Below are 17,153 nucleotides of genomic sequence, written 5' to 3' on the forward strand. Positions count from 1 at the left end.
ACGCACTCAGTTGGATCGCCAAGACTTTGGCTGAGTGGAAAAAGCCAACCTCGAAGATTTCCTACCGAGTGATTCCATTTCTGTGACTCTGGAAATAATACAATTACAGAGTCGGAGAAGCGAACAGTGGTTGCCAAGGGGACAGGGATGGAGGCTGGGGCAGTGCAAGAGGTTAGCCTGAAGTTCTTTGTACTGAAGGAGTTGTTCTGAATGTTGATTGTAGTGGTTGTTTACATGACCTATGCATGCAATAAAGTTCATAAACATGCTTACACACACACACAAATGTTAGACTCGGGGAGAGTCCAACTCCGTGGAGGGGAGCCGCACCGTCATTGGCAAAACAAGTCAAACGCAGAGGCTGCAATAAGCATGAGGATTTTATTGAGCATTCGCGAATGGGCAACAGAGTAATCTGGAGGCACCCAGGACTCTGCGCACCTCACAAACATTTTGGAACAGTTTTTATAGGGCAAAATCATAAACTCTGCATAACAGTCAGCATTTCTCACTTTCAGATTAGATAGCCTGGGAGTCCCTTAACTTTGTATATTTTCTCAATTGTTGACAGTCTGTATTCCTTGTCACTTTCTTATCCATTACATTCTTGCGTTGGCCTTGCTTCTTTATCTTCTTTATTCCTGTAATTGACTCATTTCTGGGAAACTAAAACTTTACTTGTTTCATGAAATGACTTCTTTACAGTTATTCTAATATGGCTCTACTCTTGCTCAGCAGAAAGCAATATACAGAAGCAGAATCAAGCCGTTATTCTAAACTCTTACACCCACACACACACACAGATGAGTGCATGTAAAACTGGGGATGGCTGAACGAAACCGGTGGCCTATGCCAGTGTTAATTTCCTCCGTTCAACATTGTGCTATAGTCATGCAGACTAGTTGTCAATCTACCTGGAACCCCGTGTACTAGTCTTTGCTTTTGTTTTTGCAACTTCATATGAATTCATTATGATTTCAAAATTAAAGGTTAAAGTGACAACAAAAATTTAGTGAGTCCAGTGAGTACAACCACTAACTGCAGGGCCAGCATTCTGTATGGGAAGAAACTCCATCCCTGTGTGCCATGGAGGTGGCAGTGACCCAACCACCTGGGCCATCCCACACTGCTTTCCCTGATGCTTCAGCAGGGAGCTGGGAGGGCAGCTGCTAGTACTTTAATGGGCACTGTGGTATGGGCTGCTGGTGAGGCGGGCAGTGGCTTAGACCACTGTGCCACAAAGTCAGGATGAAGTTTCCTGTTCAAGCCCCAGCTGCACAATTTTCCATCCATCTCCCTGCTAATGTGCCTGGGAAAGCAGTGAAGGATGGCCCAAGATCTTGGGACCCTGCATCCATATGGGAGACCCAGAAGAGGCTCCTGGCTTCAGACGGGCTCAGTACTGGTCACTGAGGCTGTTTAAGGAGTGAACCAGCTCTCTCTCTTTCCCCTCTGTAAATCTGCCTTTCAAATAAATAAATCTTAAAACATGCACAGATCACAACACTTTACGTGGAAAAGGCACCTTTATGGGCACAGCTGCAGGGCTTATGCTGGCCCCGTGGGCAGTAGCCTAGTCACAAAACAAGTAAGCGATGGAGCCTCAGTCTCCAGGAAGAGACACAATCTGCACAAACCCCAAAGCACAGGATCCTCTGCAGAAAGGCCTGAGCAAGCTGCACCGCCTGGACACAGCCTTACGCACGGTATAGTCACCCACCGATCACAAGGCCCTGAGACAAAGTCCAAGGATTCCAGCCTAGAAAGTCAAGGGCACTGACAACTACGCTAGGACTGCCCACTCCATAACCCAGTGGCAAAGAGAACTTCAGGGAGACATTGTGTCTACCCCCTTAACTGCAGGGAGCTGGATGGGAAGCAGGGCCGCTGGGATTAGAACCAGCACCCATATGGGATCCAGGCACGTTCAAGGTGAGGACTTTTAGCCACTATGCTATCGCATCGGGCCCTCATCCTCTTTTTGTCATTCTTTCTCTGTAAAAATCTGCCTTTCAAAAAAAACTCAAAAAATTATTTTAACAAGGAAAGGAAATTGCTTTGGACAGTGGTGACACTGATTATACTGGTCAGCGAATTGTGAAAGGAAAATACTACTTTGGCCTTCTTGGTGAGGACCACCTTGGACTTGTAGAAGTTGGTGCAGGGGGAGGCCCCATGACTCTCTCTTGGCTCTGGCCTGCAGGCCACCTGGCCTCGCTTGTCATCTCAGAAAGCTTAGGTTGCCTTGTCCTAGAGCCCAAGCCGACCAAATGCTGTTGTTGAGGTGGCTGCACACCTGTCAGCCATCAATTCTCCCGGCGTAAGCCATAGCAGAGGGAGGCTCCCTCGAGGGTCTTGGTCCATTTGGGTTGCTCTAACAACTTGCCACAACCCGAGCAGCTCCTGAACAACAGACTCTTATTTCGCACAGCTCGGGAACCTGAAAAATGCAAGATCAGGGCTGCAGTAGATTCAACTGCTGACAAGAGCTGTCTCCCTGGTTCATACATGGTGCCTTCTCACAGTATCCACTATCGTAGAAAAGGCCAAAGAATTCCACTGGGGCTGTTCTAGAAGGACCCAGATCCCTAATCAGCTAATCATCTCTTGAAGGGCTAGACCTCCTAATTCCATCACCTTGCTGGCTAGAATTGCAGTACATGGATATTTTTAAGGGATGCAAAGATTCAGATTGCAGCAAAAATCTGTTCTCTTTAGAAGCACTTCAGCGTACCTCACAGGAGCTGTTACCTCTGGTCAAATAATTAGTCTACCACAAGGGACACAGAATTGGTTTATTCGTGTTGTAGCCAATGGTACACTCAGGACATGAGCATGAGGCTTATACTTACCAGCGTCACACAAAACAGTCTAAGCTCCCCAATGTGAATGGTGCTGGGTAATCTCAATGCTCAGATTTATAGCTGCCTGACCAGAGCAGGCTGGGTGTGCCAGCCAGCACGTCTTACTGTCCCCCCGGAATCCATGACATCTTCAGCTGCTTTGGCTCTAGACTGGGAGCATAACTGTGATGCGTGCTCCAAGAGGTTCTGATGCTGGCCTCAGACAGATGGGATTTCATCCAAGCGCTGTTCAGCACAATTCACTAAGACATCTGATAGGGTGGGGGAGGGGCTGTGCTTCGGAAAAGAATTCACAGCTGAAGACATGAAAGCCTGGGCGGCACAGCTGCAGGGGCACAGCTCTGCATGACGCCGGCGTGACCTGGCACATCACCACGTAGGCCACAGGGCCAGGGCTGGACACTTGGCAGAACATCCTGAGATTTCTCTGATCCACAGCAAGACAGGCAGGCACAAGCCACCTTTGCTTCAGCCTCCCTGCCTCTGGGGTGACACAGAGATTTCCATCTCAGTCATATGCATGGACCAGAAATGTAAATATATCAGAAAACTCCTTGGCTGTCATGTGGGACTGGCTCTTCAATGCCAGAGTGACCTCCTGCCTGTCCTGCCTATCATGAAGTACCTTGCCCAGTTCAGTGCAGCACTGGGGAGATGGCAGCTAGCAAATACCAGGTTGCTCTGAGTTTTTGCTCTCTCTCTCTCTCTCTCTCTCTCTCTTTCCGTCTCTTTAACGAAGAATCTGGTAGCGTTTGGGCTCACTGACTCTTGAGGGCATAGTGACAAGGCAGCCTAGCAACCACCTCCACACTGTTGCTTAGGAACCACTTGACCACTTGACATCAATGTGCGCAAATGCAAGGGAGGAGGAAAGTTTTCCCTGTGGCATCGCCATGTCATCTTATCTTAGCATCTCACGCGTCAGTCAGCCTGCCATATCACTCTGCTTAAAGCATCCTCACCTCTGAGGACTGTGGGACCGTCCCTGCTGTGAGCCTCAGAACTCTAAAGGAGGCTCCAAGCAAAGTGCCTTCTGATGATCCTCAAGGGAAGACAAAAAACTGGAGCTAAATTTCCTGGACAAGATTCCCAGGAGAAGGAATGAGTGTACCTGCACAATCTGCGAATGCAGGTCACAGACCTTTTACAGCTGAAAAGGGTTTTAGGAAATCAGCTAGGCCAATCATGATCTAAGTCAAAAGGAAACATACAGCCTTGTCCTGTTCCCCCAGGGTAGAACATGGAGACCACAAATTGCAAGGTGGCATGTTCAATATCCCAGTCACTGGCTTGGGACTGACAATTTCCCCTTGCATCCCCCAAGCCTGGAATTCATTACCCAAGCCGTGGTAGGAGCAGCGAACAGCCATACCCCAACTCTTCTCATTCTTGGCTGGGCACTCATTTTTTCCTCTCAAAAGCTAAAACACGCCGTGGGATAGGCATGTGCCTGTGCCTTGTCGCGTGGAACACCCACACCCCACAGTGGAGTGCCTGATTCGAGTCTCAGCTACTCCATTTCTGATCCTGCGCCCTGCTCACTTGCCTCTGGGGAGAGAGCAGGTGATGGCCCAAATATCAGGGCCTCTGGCACCCACATGGGAGATGTGGCTGGAGCGCCTGACTGCCAGCCTCTGCTCAGCCCTGCCCCAGCTGTTGCGCGCATTTAGGGAGTGGAACAGTGAGCAGATGATCTCTCTTTTTTCTCTCTGAATTTCAAACAAAAAGAAAATTAGGTTTTTTTTTTTTAATGTTAAAGCATATGCTTTCACTAAGAAAATCTTGAAAGCTCCACTCTTATGGAAAATATCTGCCCTAAAACTGTATGTGGAACGCTCCCATGGTGTTACCCATATTATTTTTTTTTCTAGACTCTATTCCATTTATTTTTATTTGAAAGGCAGAATAACAGAGAGAGGGAGAGGTGGAGAGGGAGCTCTCCCATCTGCTGATTCACTCACCAGTGGACCACCATGGCCACAGCTGAGACAATCTAAAGCCAGGAGCCAGGAGCTTCCTCCAGGTCTCCCATGTGGACATAGCGGCCCAAGGATTTGGGCCAACTCTCACTGTTTTCCTAGGTCTTAAGCAAGAAGCTGGATCAGAAGTGGAACAGCTAGAATTGAAATCGGCATTCATATTGGAAGGTACTGACAGAGGATTAGCTTCCTGCACCACCACACTAGCCCCTACCCACACTATTCCATAGCACAAGTATTTGTGGAGGCTCAGTGAGTGGGGTGCCCTTACCCACGTGTGAAAAGCAACCTTGCACACCACTGTGCCAGTGTTTGCAATGACTCTTTTTATGACGGGCTACCCTCTGACTCCCAATCTGTGACCCAATACCCTGAGGCCACCACCCCTCCCTTGCCCACTGCTTGGGTGTGTGGAGGCAGAATAGTAACAGAATCAAAACTTATTGTAGCTGTAAATTTTTTAAACAGAAATTTATTTTTATTGGAAAATCAAATATACAGAGAGGAGAGACACAGAGGAAGATCTCTGTCCACGGATTTACTTCCCAAATAGGCACAATAGTCAGAGCTAAGCCGATCTGAAGCCAGGAGCTTCTTCCAGGTCTCCCAAGTGGGTGCAGGGTCCCAAGGCTTTGGGCTGTCCTCTACTGCTTCCCCAGGCCATAAGCAGAGAGCTGGATAGGAAGCGGAGCAGCTGGGACATGAACTGGTGCCCATATGGGATTTCGGCACGTGCAAAGTGAGGACTCTAGCTGTTAGTCTACCGCGCCAGGCCCTGAGTTGCAGGGTTTGATTATGGGTGTTGATCATACTTATAATTGCTCCACTGTTATATAGTGACTTATGATTGTTCTATAACAAACAGTCTCAGTATTAGAGTAAGAAGTAAAATGTTAGAAACACCAGGTATCCCTATTTCTTTGCTGAGTTCTGTGTGGCTACTGGGGGAAAACAATCCCTACGGTAGCTGTGACTTGCAAGGATGGATTTAAAATACAAGGGCACTTCAACAAGTTCCTGGAGGGGCTGATGTGGAACAGCCACTGCCTGAGTCATTGCCATGTCCTACTAAGCAGTGGTTCAAGTCCCCACTTCCCCGATTTTGATGCAGCTCCCTGCTAATGCGCCTCGGAAAGCAGCAGAAGATGGCCCAAGTGCTTGGGCTCTAACACTGATGTGGAAGACCCAAATGGAGTTCCTGGCTCCTTGCTTCAACCAGCTGCTGCCGTCTTTTTGGAAGTGAGTCAGCAGAAGAAAGATTCTCTCGTTCTTGCTTTCACTCTATCTGCCTTTCGAATAAATAATTTTTAAAAAATGAAAATACTAAAGCAGCCAGAAAACAGGCAATCACCACATTCTCAGAACCCTTCTCCTGGAAAACTACTCCAAGTCCCCACCCCTGAGCTTCCAGAACACAGGAAGGGACACTTGTGAACCTTAGGGGTTGTAGTTCATCCATGGTCACGCCCTCATTCCCTCCAAAGCGTGTGTGGACTTTGTTTCTGCCAAAAAGTCTTCCTCCACATCCAATCATGAGGAATTCACGTGCCAGAGACGAAAATCTGCATCTCTCAGCCCTCCAATATCTCTCCCTTTCAAATCAAATTTTCAAATACATACATTTTTTTTTTTTTTAATTACAAGCTTAGAGGGAGGCAGTGTGACACATCGGGTTGCCAGCCTCCCATGTCAGAGCACCAGTTTGAGTCCTGGCTGGTCCACTTCCTACCCAGCTTCTTGCAAATGCAAACTGGGACGCAGTAAGAGATGGCTCAAGTGCTTGGGTTCCAATCACCCATGTGGGAGACTTGGACAGAGTGCAGGGATCCCAGCGTCAGCCTGGACCAGCCCAGCTTGTTAAGGTTACAGAGATTTCAGGAGTGGAAGCTATCTGTCTTTCACTCTCTCTCTCTCCTACCTCTCTCTCCTATTTCTCTGTCTCTCCTTCTCCTCCCCCTCCTCAGAGGGGGAGGAGAACATTTTAAATAAATAAATAAACATTTTAAAAATGGCAAACATAGGTTTCTCATAATACACATGCTCCATGAACCTTTTGAAAACTCCTTGCATATATTAGTTCAAAACTTTCTGCACCAACATGTTTTAGTTGCATTTCCAAGAGCTTTTGAAATACTCTCAGAAAACCTGAGATACAAAAATATTTTAAGATGTATACTTATGTTAAAACTTTATTACAAAGAAAATATTATAATCTCTATATTCCTTTCCTTTTTTTTTTTTCCCTTCCTAGGATGGCAGCTACACCTATAACCCTGGTGACCACACACCAACTGCAGAGGATGGACCTACACAGCACTTTGCTTGCCCCTGCGTTTCGAGTAGCATGAGGTTAGCAAGCCGGGACTCCAGCCAGTTCCTCAACTACAGTGCTAGAGTGGTTCACACTCAGCTAACTGGAAGAAATGATGAGAAGAACATATGGTGATGGCAACAGAAACGCATTCATTCCCTGGTGTTTGTACAATATAAAAGTGTCAGAGGAAGGACTCATTCTGAACACGTGTCTGTTGGCACTTAATACTGCAACCTTAATTTAGTGCTTGCACAGTCACAGGCAAGTAAATAGCAAGGCCATCAAGGAACAGTTCAATTTAAAATACTGCACTGTAGTGTCAGAAATGGGGTGGGAGGAAACACCTACTTCCTAGAATTTAAAAATGAATCAGATCATTTAAGTAGATTACTCAATGAAATCACAGTGTGCAAAAAGAAAAAAAAAGCAACTTGAACATTTACAAGAATGTTGAACGGGCCAGTATGGTGGCATATCATATTCAGTTGCTGCCTACAATACTGGCATTCCATATGGATGCTGGTTTATCCTGTATGGGCACAAGTTTAAGTCTTGGCTGCTCCCCCTTGCGATCCAACTCTGTTTACGGCCTGGGAAAGCAGCAGATGATGGCCCAAGCCCAAGGCCCCTGCACCCATGTGAGACACCAGGAGAAGTTCCTGACCCCTGACATCAATGTGGCTCAGCTCTGGCCATTGCAGCAATTAGCAGAGTAAACCAGAAGATCGAAGATCTCTCACTCGCTCACTCTCTGTCGTTTTTCTCTCTATAAAATCTACCTTTCAGGGATTGGCACGGTAGTCTAGTGGCTGAAGTACTCACCTTGCATATGCCAGGACCCCATATGGGTACTGGTTCTAATCCCGGCAGCCCTGCTTCCCATCCAGCTCCCTGCTTGTGGCCTGGGAAAGCAGTCAAGGACAGCCCAAAACCTTGGGACCCTGTACTCACATGGGAGACCTGGAGGAGGCTCCTGGCTCCTGGCTTCAGATCGACTCAGCTCCGGCTGTTGCAGGCACTTGTGGAGTGAATCAATGGACAGAAGATCTTCCTCTCTGTTTCTCCTCCTCTCTGTTTATCTGACTTTCCAATAAAAAAAGAAAATAAATCTTTTAAAAAAAAATCTACCTTTCAAATAAAACCATGTAGTTTAAAAAAAGAAAGCAAATTCACATATTTTAATTACTTTTGTCCCAAGGTTGTTTTACTTCTTCATTGTATTATTTTCACTCTACATACTTATGAAGTACTGGGTGACAGTTTGATATACATAATACCTATTTAATCAAATGAGGTTGGCATTTTCATCTCTTTTTTAAAGGTTTGTTTGTTTTTACTTGACAGAGTTACAGAGAAGGCGAGATAAGAAAAGAAGATCTTCCACCCACATTCACTCCCCAAATAGCTACAATGGCCAGAGCCATCAGTGCCTGGTATCCAGCTCCCCCGCAGAACTTTCCTCATCTTTCTCAACAGTCACCAGTATGCCACACATTTAGCAACATCATCATGTTGGTCAGAAGAAAGGCCTGTGTTAGTGTAGCCCCACTCAACAGGAAGCTCTTTAACCTGGTAAAGTAAGGAACATGGGGATTGGGTTAACCAGTCATCTTTATAAAATGGTGCCACTCATCCTGTGTTTGGATGATGAGGTTTTTTTTTTTTCAAATGTTTTGAAAGCAAGAAGTCCCTGAACTCTAGAACTGAATACAAGGTCGTGTAAACTTCACTTCACCATGGAAGTGAGTCAGAATCCTGTGCTGTTTCAGGTGTCTGCATTCCAGCAAGTTACTCATAAACGAAGATATCTTTGCAGTATTACAAACTGTTCTCTGGCCATCTCACCATCTCGTTGCATTATGAGAGCTTTGTGGGCAGCACAAAGAGGTTTTATTATTATTTTGGCCTTTAAAAGATTAGATTTAGCCTAATGGCTAAAGCCCTAGCCTTGCATGCGCCGGAACCCCAGCGGCCCTGCTTCCCATCCAGTTCCTTCCCTGCCTGTGACCTGGGAAAGCAGTGAAGGATGGCCGAAGGCCCTGGAACCCTGCACCTGCGTGCGAGACTAGGACAACTCTCCTGGCTTCAGATTGACTCAGCGCCAGTGGTTGCAGCCACTTGGAGAGTGAACCAGGGAACAGAAGATTTTCCCGTCTGTCTCTCCTCCTCTCTGTATATCTGCCTTTCCAATAAAAATAAATATTTTTTAAAAAGATCACTCTGCTTTATAAATAATAAATCTTTAAAAAATTGTTTTTGTCGTTCTTCAAAAAAATGCTAGGAATAAAAGAGCTGATTGTAAAAGATGAAGGGATGGAGGTGACCTTCTTGTCTCACACAAAAGAATTTTCATGTGGACAGATCTGTGAGCAAAAAGCAGGATTTATTAAGTCAGAAAAAGCTCTCACTACAGTGGTCAAGAAGTGGGTTGTCAAGAGAAAAAAAAAAACTTGAAAATTTGGTTGAACTAGAATGTTTTAAGCATATTTTTTGAGTGGAGAAAAACTTAGACCAGAAGCTAATTATCAGAAAGTTGGGACAAAACTTATCAGAGGGCAAAAATGACAATCTTGTGCAACTTGCTTTAAAAATTAGAAAGTTGTCAGGCGGGTGTGATTTGTAACTTCCTTCCAAACTCAAGATAAACTCACAAACTGTCTGCATATTTTCTCACGATAAAATCAGAACTCCAAAGGAATGGAAATTGACTCTGATCTGGCCCAATGCAGTTTTCAAGGAGAAAAGCAATTTGCTCTCCGTGAGACTTTCTTGATCCCTTGCTACAAAAGTGGAATTCACATTCCCAAAACTGCCTTTCATCTGTCGTTCTCACAGTAAAACTAGAGACTCAGACTAACCTCTGTTTTGATATTTCTAATTACAGCTTTGGCGAGAGACAAGCATCTTGTACACTTTGGACCTGGCCTTATCTCCTTGTTAGTCTAATCCTTACACAAGGGCTAAGGAAAGGGTCTGTGTGCTACAGGCCACAAGTTGATCTGTGAGAGTTGCGGTTCATTGGGTTAAGCCACCACTGATTTGAGAGAAAAATGCTGACTTGGGGACCCAGAATACCCTAGCTGCCTACAACCCAGTCTAATTGCTCTCTCAGCACCAGTTCCAGTCTTGATTGTTCTTCTTCCACTGCAACATCCTGCTGGGAAAGCAGAAGCAACTGAGCCCCTGCTCCCACTTGGGAGAACCTGATGGAGTTCTGGACTCCAGCTATGGGTTTGTTCAGCCCCAGTTGTTATAGCCATTTGAGGAACGAACCAGTGGATGGAAGATATATTTCCCTCTCATTGTGTGTGCATCCCTCTCTCTGTCACTCTGCCTTTCAAATAAATTGCTGGCATGATGGTGCAACAGGCTAATCCTCCACCCTACAGTATTGGCATCCCATATGCGTGCAGGTTCATGTCCTGGCTGCTCTACTTCCGATCCAGCTCCTTGCTTATGGCTTGGGAAAGCAACAGAGGACGGCTCAAATCCTTGGGCCCCTGCACCCACATCACAGAAACGAAAGAAACTCCTGGCTCCTAGCTTTGGACCAGCCCAGCGCCACCTGAATAGTGAACCAGTGGATGGAAAACGTTCCTTTCTATCTCTCTTCTCTCTGTAACATCTGACTAAAGTCCTTGCCCTGCACGCACCAGGATCCCATATGGGCACCGGTTCGTGTTCCAGCAGCCCTGCCTTCCCATCCAGCTCCTTGCTTGTGGCCTGGGAATACAGTGGAGGACAGCCAAAGCCTTGGGACCCTGCACTCACATGGCAGACCTGGAAGAGGCTCCTGGCTCCTGGCTTCGGATTGGCTCAGCTCTGGCTGTTGCAGCCACTTGGGAAGTGAATCAACAGACACAAATCTTCCTCTTTGTCTCTCCTCCTCTCTGTATATCTGACTTTCCAATAAAAATAAATGAATCTTAAAAAAAAAAAAAGAATTATAGAGAAAGGGAGGGGACGAAAGAGACAGAAATTCTCCAGTTGCTAGTGTGCTCCACAGATAGTCTCATGGCTGAGGGTTGGGCCGAGCAGGAGCCAGCAGCAACATCTGGATCTCCCCTAGGGTTGGGCTCGGCAGAAGTCAGCAGCCAGGAATTTTATCCCACAAGGGTGGCAGGAGCTGAGGCTCTTGGGCCATCTTCCACTGCTTTCTCAGGTTCATTAGTAAGAAGCTGATTCAAAAGCGGAGCTGCCGGGACATGAACTGGCACCCATATGGGATGCCAGCGCCATAGGTGGTGACTTTATGTTCACAACCAGCCCCTAGAAAACAGTAAAATGAATCTCTCTCATGTGTCTCTTCCACAGTTTTTATGGTTAGAGAGCAGAAACAATAGCAGCGGCAGCACTCTGATCACAGATAACTGCTGGGCACAAATGCATGATAATGAACATAGACTCCCTTGCCGTTTAAAATACGGTTTACTAAAATGAGTAAAATACACTCACACAGAATCAAGACAGGTTGCTATAGAGACAGTCAGGCATACTGTGCCTCACTTTCCTGTTTATCATTGCTGGGGAACACATTCATTAAAATTATATTCTTCCTGGAATGCTTAGACACACACACATACTCAGGCTGCACACAGTCCAATGACACACTCCTAGGAAGTCTGGGTTCCGCTGTTCATGAATGTGATGATGCATAAACCTGCAGCTCCAAGAAGCTCAAAGAACCCCAGGCACAAGAAACACCAAGACAAGTACACCAAACCTTAGCAGAATCAAATTGCTCAAAAGCAGTGCTGACGGGAGCCAGGGCAGAAAGGGACATGTAACAAACACAGAAAACAGATAAGGATGGCATCATATTTCTCACTGGGAACAGTGCAATAAGAACACAAGAGACCACATCAATGCTATATCAATTAATAGCTTAAAAAAAAAAAAAAACAGGGCCCAGCATGATAGCGTAGTGGTTAAAGTCCTCGCCTTGCATGCTCCGGGATCCCATACAGGTGCCGGTTCTAGTCCCGGCGGCCCCACTTCCCATCCTGCTCCCTGCTTGTGACCTGAGAAAGCAGTCGAGGATGGCCCAAAGCCTCGGGACCCTGAATTCGCTTATGAGACCAGGAAGAGCTCCTGGCTCCTGGCTTCAGATTGGCTCAGCTCCAGCCACTGCAGCCGCTTGGGAAGTGAACCATCGGACGGAAGATCTTCCTCTCTGTCTCTCCTCCTCTCTGTATATCTGCCTTGCCAATAAAAACAAATATTTATTTAAAAAAAAATAGCAGTGATAGGCACAATGGCGTAGTGTGCTCAGACTGTTCCAGTCTGTTCTATACTCTTTTCACAGTGTATTTAGGCTGTATGTGCTAATCATCTTTGTCACCAGACTGTTCTCTGTGGATAGACTCGGTGCATGGAGCCAATAATTACACATGGACTACTGATTGGTGGTCAATAGCCAAAGTTTATTAGTGGCATCAGGCTTTTATAGAGTGAGGGTCACACAGCATAAGGGAGGAGGTATTGAGGAGCTTACATAGCTCCCATAAGCCTTAGAACCCATCAATTGTCTCCACACCCTTGTCTGAAAGAATCTCTTTTTGTTTTGTATACCCAAATGTCCTCATTCAAATGATACCCAGTTGTTCTCAAATGATATCTAAATTGTTCTCATACAAATGATATCCAATCAATTGTCCTACACCAGACCAACTGTTGCAGTATTGCAGTGCCTGTGTTTAAGTAACCCTTCTTTCACTTACAACAATAGTTGCTCATCTGTTATTGAGCCTAATTTACCAATTAAATGTTATCTTAGGTGTGTACATATAGAGTAAACATAGGGTTCCACCCTAATGCAGTTTCGGGCATCCACTGAGAATCTTGTATCATCCATGGATAAGCTGAAGGGTGGAGCATGATGGGATACTATTTATAATCATCTCCAAAGCAATCAGAAAATAAAATCAAAGAATTGTACCTAATAAGCGAAGTAAGAAATAAGTAAAGTGGAACTATCTTTAAAAAAATAACTTAATTCATCTAAAAGCCAAAAAAAAGGGGGGGGAAAGGCAAGAGAATGGGACACAGAAAACAAGTAGGTTCTGGCATTGCGGCATTAGTGGGGATACCATATGGACACCGGTTCAAATCCTAGCTGCTCTGCTTCCAGCCTCTAGTTAATGGCCTGGGAAAATCAGTGGAAAATGGCCCAAGTACCTGGGACCCTGCTATTCATTTGGGAGATCTAGAGGAAGCTCCTGGTTCCAGGCTTTGGCCTGGCTCTGCACTGACCTTCCGGAGAATGAACCAGCAGGTGGAAGATATCTCTCTCTCTCGCTCTCTGTGTGTCTCGTTCCTCTTCTCTATAACATTTTCAAATAATTATTTGAAAAATATTTTTAAAAAAATAGCTGAATGAATGCCTGAAAGCAAGTATTTCCTTTAAAAAAAAAAGATTTATTTTTATTATTTTTTTATTGGAAAGGCGGATATACAGAAAGGAGAGACAGAGAGGAAGATCTTCCGTCCGATAATTCACTCCCCAAGTGAGCGCAACAGCCGATACTATGCCAATCAGAAGCCAGGAGCCTCTTCCGGGTCTCCCACGTGGGTGCAGGGTCCCAAAGCTTTGGGCTTTGGGCCGTCCTCGACTGCTTTTCCCGGGCCACAGGCAGGGAGCTGGAAGGGAAGCGGGGCTGCTGGGCTAGAACCAGCACCCATATGGGATCCAAGGCGTGCAAGGCAAGGACCCTAACCACTTGCGCCACCGCGCCGGGCCCCTGAAAGCAAGTATTTCAATAATCATATTAAAGGTAATGAGCTAAGCACCTCTTTTTTTTTTTTTTAATTTTCGATGGTGTTTACATAGTTGATCAAGGTGAGAAGGATTGAGGGTTAGGGCAAAGTAGATGAGACCATTGTTTCCAAATTTTCTTTTTCTTCCTCCTATATCTGGGGGAACAAGTGGAGAAGCCGCGCACGCAGCCTCCCAACTGCCCCAGCACCCAGAGATGGGTAAGGGCTACCAGACATCAACCCAGGGTTTCCAGTGTGGAGCTCATTCCAAGGGGTCTGCTTCAGTAGTTTTGATGGTTCTGAAATGCTGTCGATCTCAATGATCCAAGGATGAGGAAATCTTTCCAAGGCCTACTGGCTGACTTAATCCACCCTAGAGTCTCCATTCGCCCAGATATTTGCTGTCATTAGTTGGTTGGGGTAGTTGTCCAGTCTGTTCTGTCCTCCTTCCTCTGCTTTGGTACCAGAAGTCTTCTGCAGGTCCCAATGCTTTGCCATCTCCTCCATGGGCATCTGGGCATGCCATCCACTGCTTTGTCTTTTCCACTGAGGAGGCCCAGTTCTGACACATGTACTCCACAGTCAGTCCACTGATCCTGCAGTTCTCCCCAAGGTTGGAGTTCTGAAAAAACCCTCATCTGAGGTAATCCTAGACCTGAATCTTGTGTGTGCTCACCAGTATGGGGTCTGGCTCAGTCCGTCACCCACATCAGCCTACACACATATTGGTAGTTGGAATTGCTGGGTCAGTTCTGCCTCCAGCCCCGTCTCTTACAAAAAAGTGGACACCGCCACCCAGCCCAACCCAGCTCACTACACCCTGAGCCCTCATGTACACCAGTGGGAACTGCAGCCTAGTCAGAATGACCCCCCAACAACTCCCACCAGGCCCACTCCCAGCCCTGGTTCCTGTGCTTGTCAATATGTGCAACAGACTGGACCAGTCTGTCCCATATCTCACTCAGCTCTTAAACACATCAATGGGTGTTGGAGCCTAATTCAACCCAACTGACCCCACTATGCAGCTCACACTCATGTTGGCAGGTAAGCACTTCATCTTACAAGATATTGTCAGAGTACATAAAGTACATCATATTACTACATGAAACACACTTATCACTACAAGTTACATTATGGTAAAGAAAACACAGGTGCTACTGCTTTACACTTGAGAAATTTCACAGCAATTTTTTTTTTTAAATTCAGGTAATAAAAGTGTCAATGGGGACTTAGTCCACACGGGACTTCTGCTTTGGCTTCTGAATTTTGCAAACTGACATCAAGTCAGCTTGAGAGAACACACACGGCTTACTCCAAGTGTTCAAATTGATTCCCTTTCAAGATAAATGGCATCAGCAAAATGGCCAGAGCATCGAAAAAAGCAAGGAGAACTGTTAGAGTCAAGGCACCAGAGCTCTGGAACCAACGGCCCAAGAACCCGCGGGCGCGCTGTCAAGCAGCAGCCACCTTCACGGCGCGCTAAGTGTCCCAGGCATTTTCACCCTTCTCTCCTGCCGGGGTGTGGTCCTGGCACAGCTGTCCAATTCCCAGTCCCCTCCCTCAAACCAGACGGGGAAGGCTTTTTTACAAGTGAGTGTAGGATTTCTAGGCCCATTCGGCCACCTGTTCTGTTTCCTTTTCCTTTTCTTCTTCTATATTGGTCACTCATCATTCTACTTCCCTGGGCTTACTTGAAATTCACGGCTTTTCTCTTTAGTTTGATAGGTATGCTTTACCAAAATCAGTCTAGTGTAAAAATCTCTTAAGATGCATACATTAATGTACTGCAACCCTTATTTCCTAGTCACACAGATTCCGTCTTGAGCCATGTGTTGTTAAAGACATTCACTGACTTAGTAACTTTTATCCACTCAGTCACTCCTGCTTGGCTTTTTCAACTACATTTTTGTGAAGATGTAACTCCATATTCACGTTGATTCATTTTTGTCTCCTTGGCCAAAGTTGGCGCAAGCATCTCATACTGGTGTCTGGTTACTCTAATGTCAGGAGTCTGTGTGACTACCATCCTTTTCTGTCTCCCTGGATTTGGTTAGAGCTGCAGGGTTCTCTTGAGTGGGCTCACTTTAGGGGTGGGAACTGGGCACAGCACCTTTAAGATACTGCACGGGATGCTCACATCCCACACTGGAATGCTGAGGTTCGGGTCTCGGTCCAGCTTCCTCCTAACGCACATCCTGGGAGGTAGCAGGTGACGATGGTCAGGACTCGGCTTCCTGCTGTCCACGTGGGAAATCCGCTCTCTGCCTTCTGCCTAACTCGGATTATTGGAGGCATCTCGGGCGCAAACGAGCAGAAAGCAGCTCAGTGTGTCCCTGTCTTTCTGCCTTTCAAATAAAGTCAAAGTTCACAGAAACAGACTTGGTTTTTGCTAGACTTTGTCTGGGACTGATTACTCATTATTATCAGGGCTGCCGGTATTTAACGGCTCCATTCTGAAACAGTTCTTCACAGCTGTTTCCTCACCTGCAAGATGGGCGTAAAAAAAAAAAAGGACCTAAGCCATATGCTCTTGGTAAGAGCTCGGTGATAGCCTGTGGTCTTCCCAGAGCCAATCACAAAAAATCAGCATTGCTGTTTCTTTTTGCTGAACCCAGTTTGAGCCTCAACGACCACTTGTGTCAATGAAATGACTGTGCGCTTGTGGGGGGCAGGCGATGTTGGGAGCAGAGACCTACCCACCTCGTGCAGAAGTGGCAGGCTTCGGGAAATCCTGAGGCCCTGGCGGTGGGTGATGGTGGCAGCGGATGCTCAGGAGGCCGTCCCTGTGTGTGAAGGGCTAGATGATCTCCTCGGGTTCAGAGGCCACACATTTGTCTGCTCCACTCGGCCCTACAGCTGTTCCCTGTCTCTCTGAGGTGCCAGCCGGGGAGGAGGGGTCCAGTGGGAGACATTCAGTGCTGAGACACTGTACATGTGTGCTCAGTAGCAGTGGTGGAGCAGGTGCTCCTTCTTGCTCTTTTTCTTTTTTTGCAGGGGAAGGGGAGGTGCAGGAGAGGGGAGCTGAGGTCACAGTGGGAGAAGAGTCAGGGGTAACACAGGCTGGCCAGGTCTACGATGCTTCTGTGCAGGAGTTGCTGTGAGGAGGCCAGGAGGTTGTCTGGTATAGAATCCTGACTGCTGGCCAGCACTGGCACACAGGGATACCCTCTGCACACATCAGCTGTGCCATACAGCTCATGTTCACACCAAGATCTGCAGTCCCAGATCTAGACAGGCCAA

Source organism: Ochotona curzoniae, unplaced genomic scaffold, assembly GCF_017591425.1.
Source record: "Ochotona curzoniae isolate NIBS_2020 unplaced genomic scaffold, NIBS_Ocur_1.0 contig_1274, whole genome shotgun sequence".
NCBI classification, from domain to species: Eukaryota; Metazoa; Chordata; class Mammalia; order Lagomorpha; family Ochotonidae; genus Ochotona; species Ochotona curzoniae.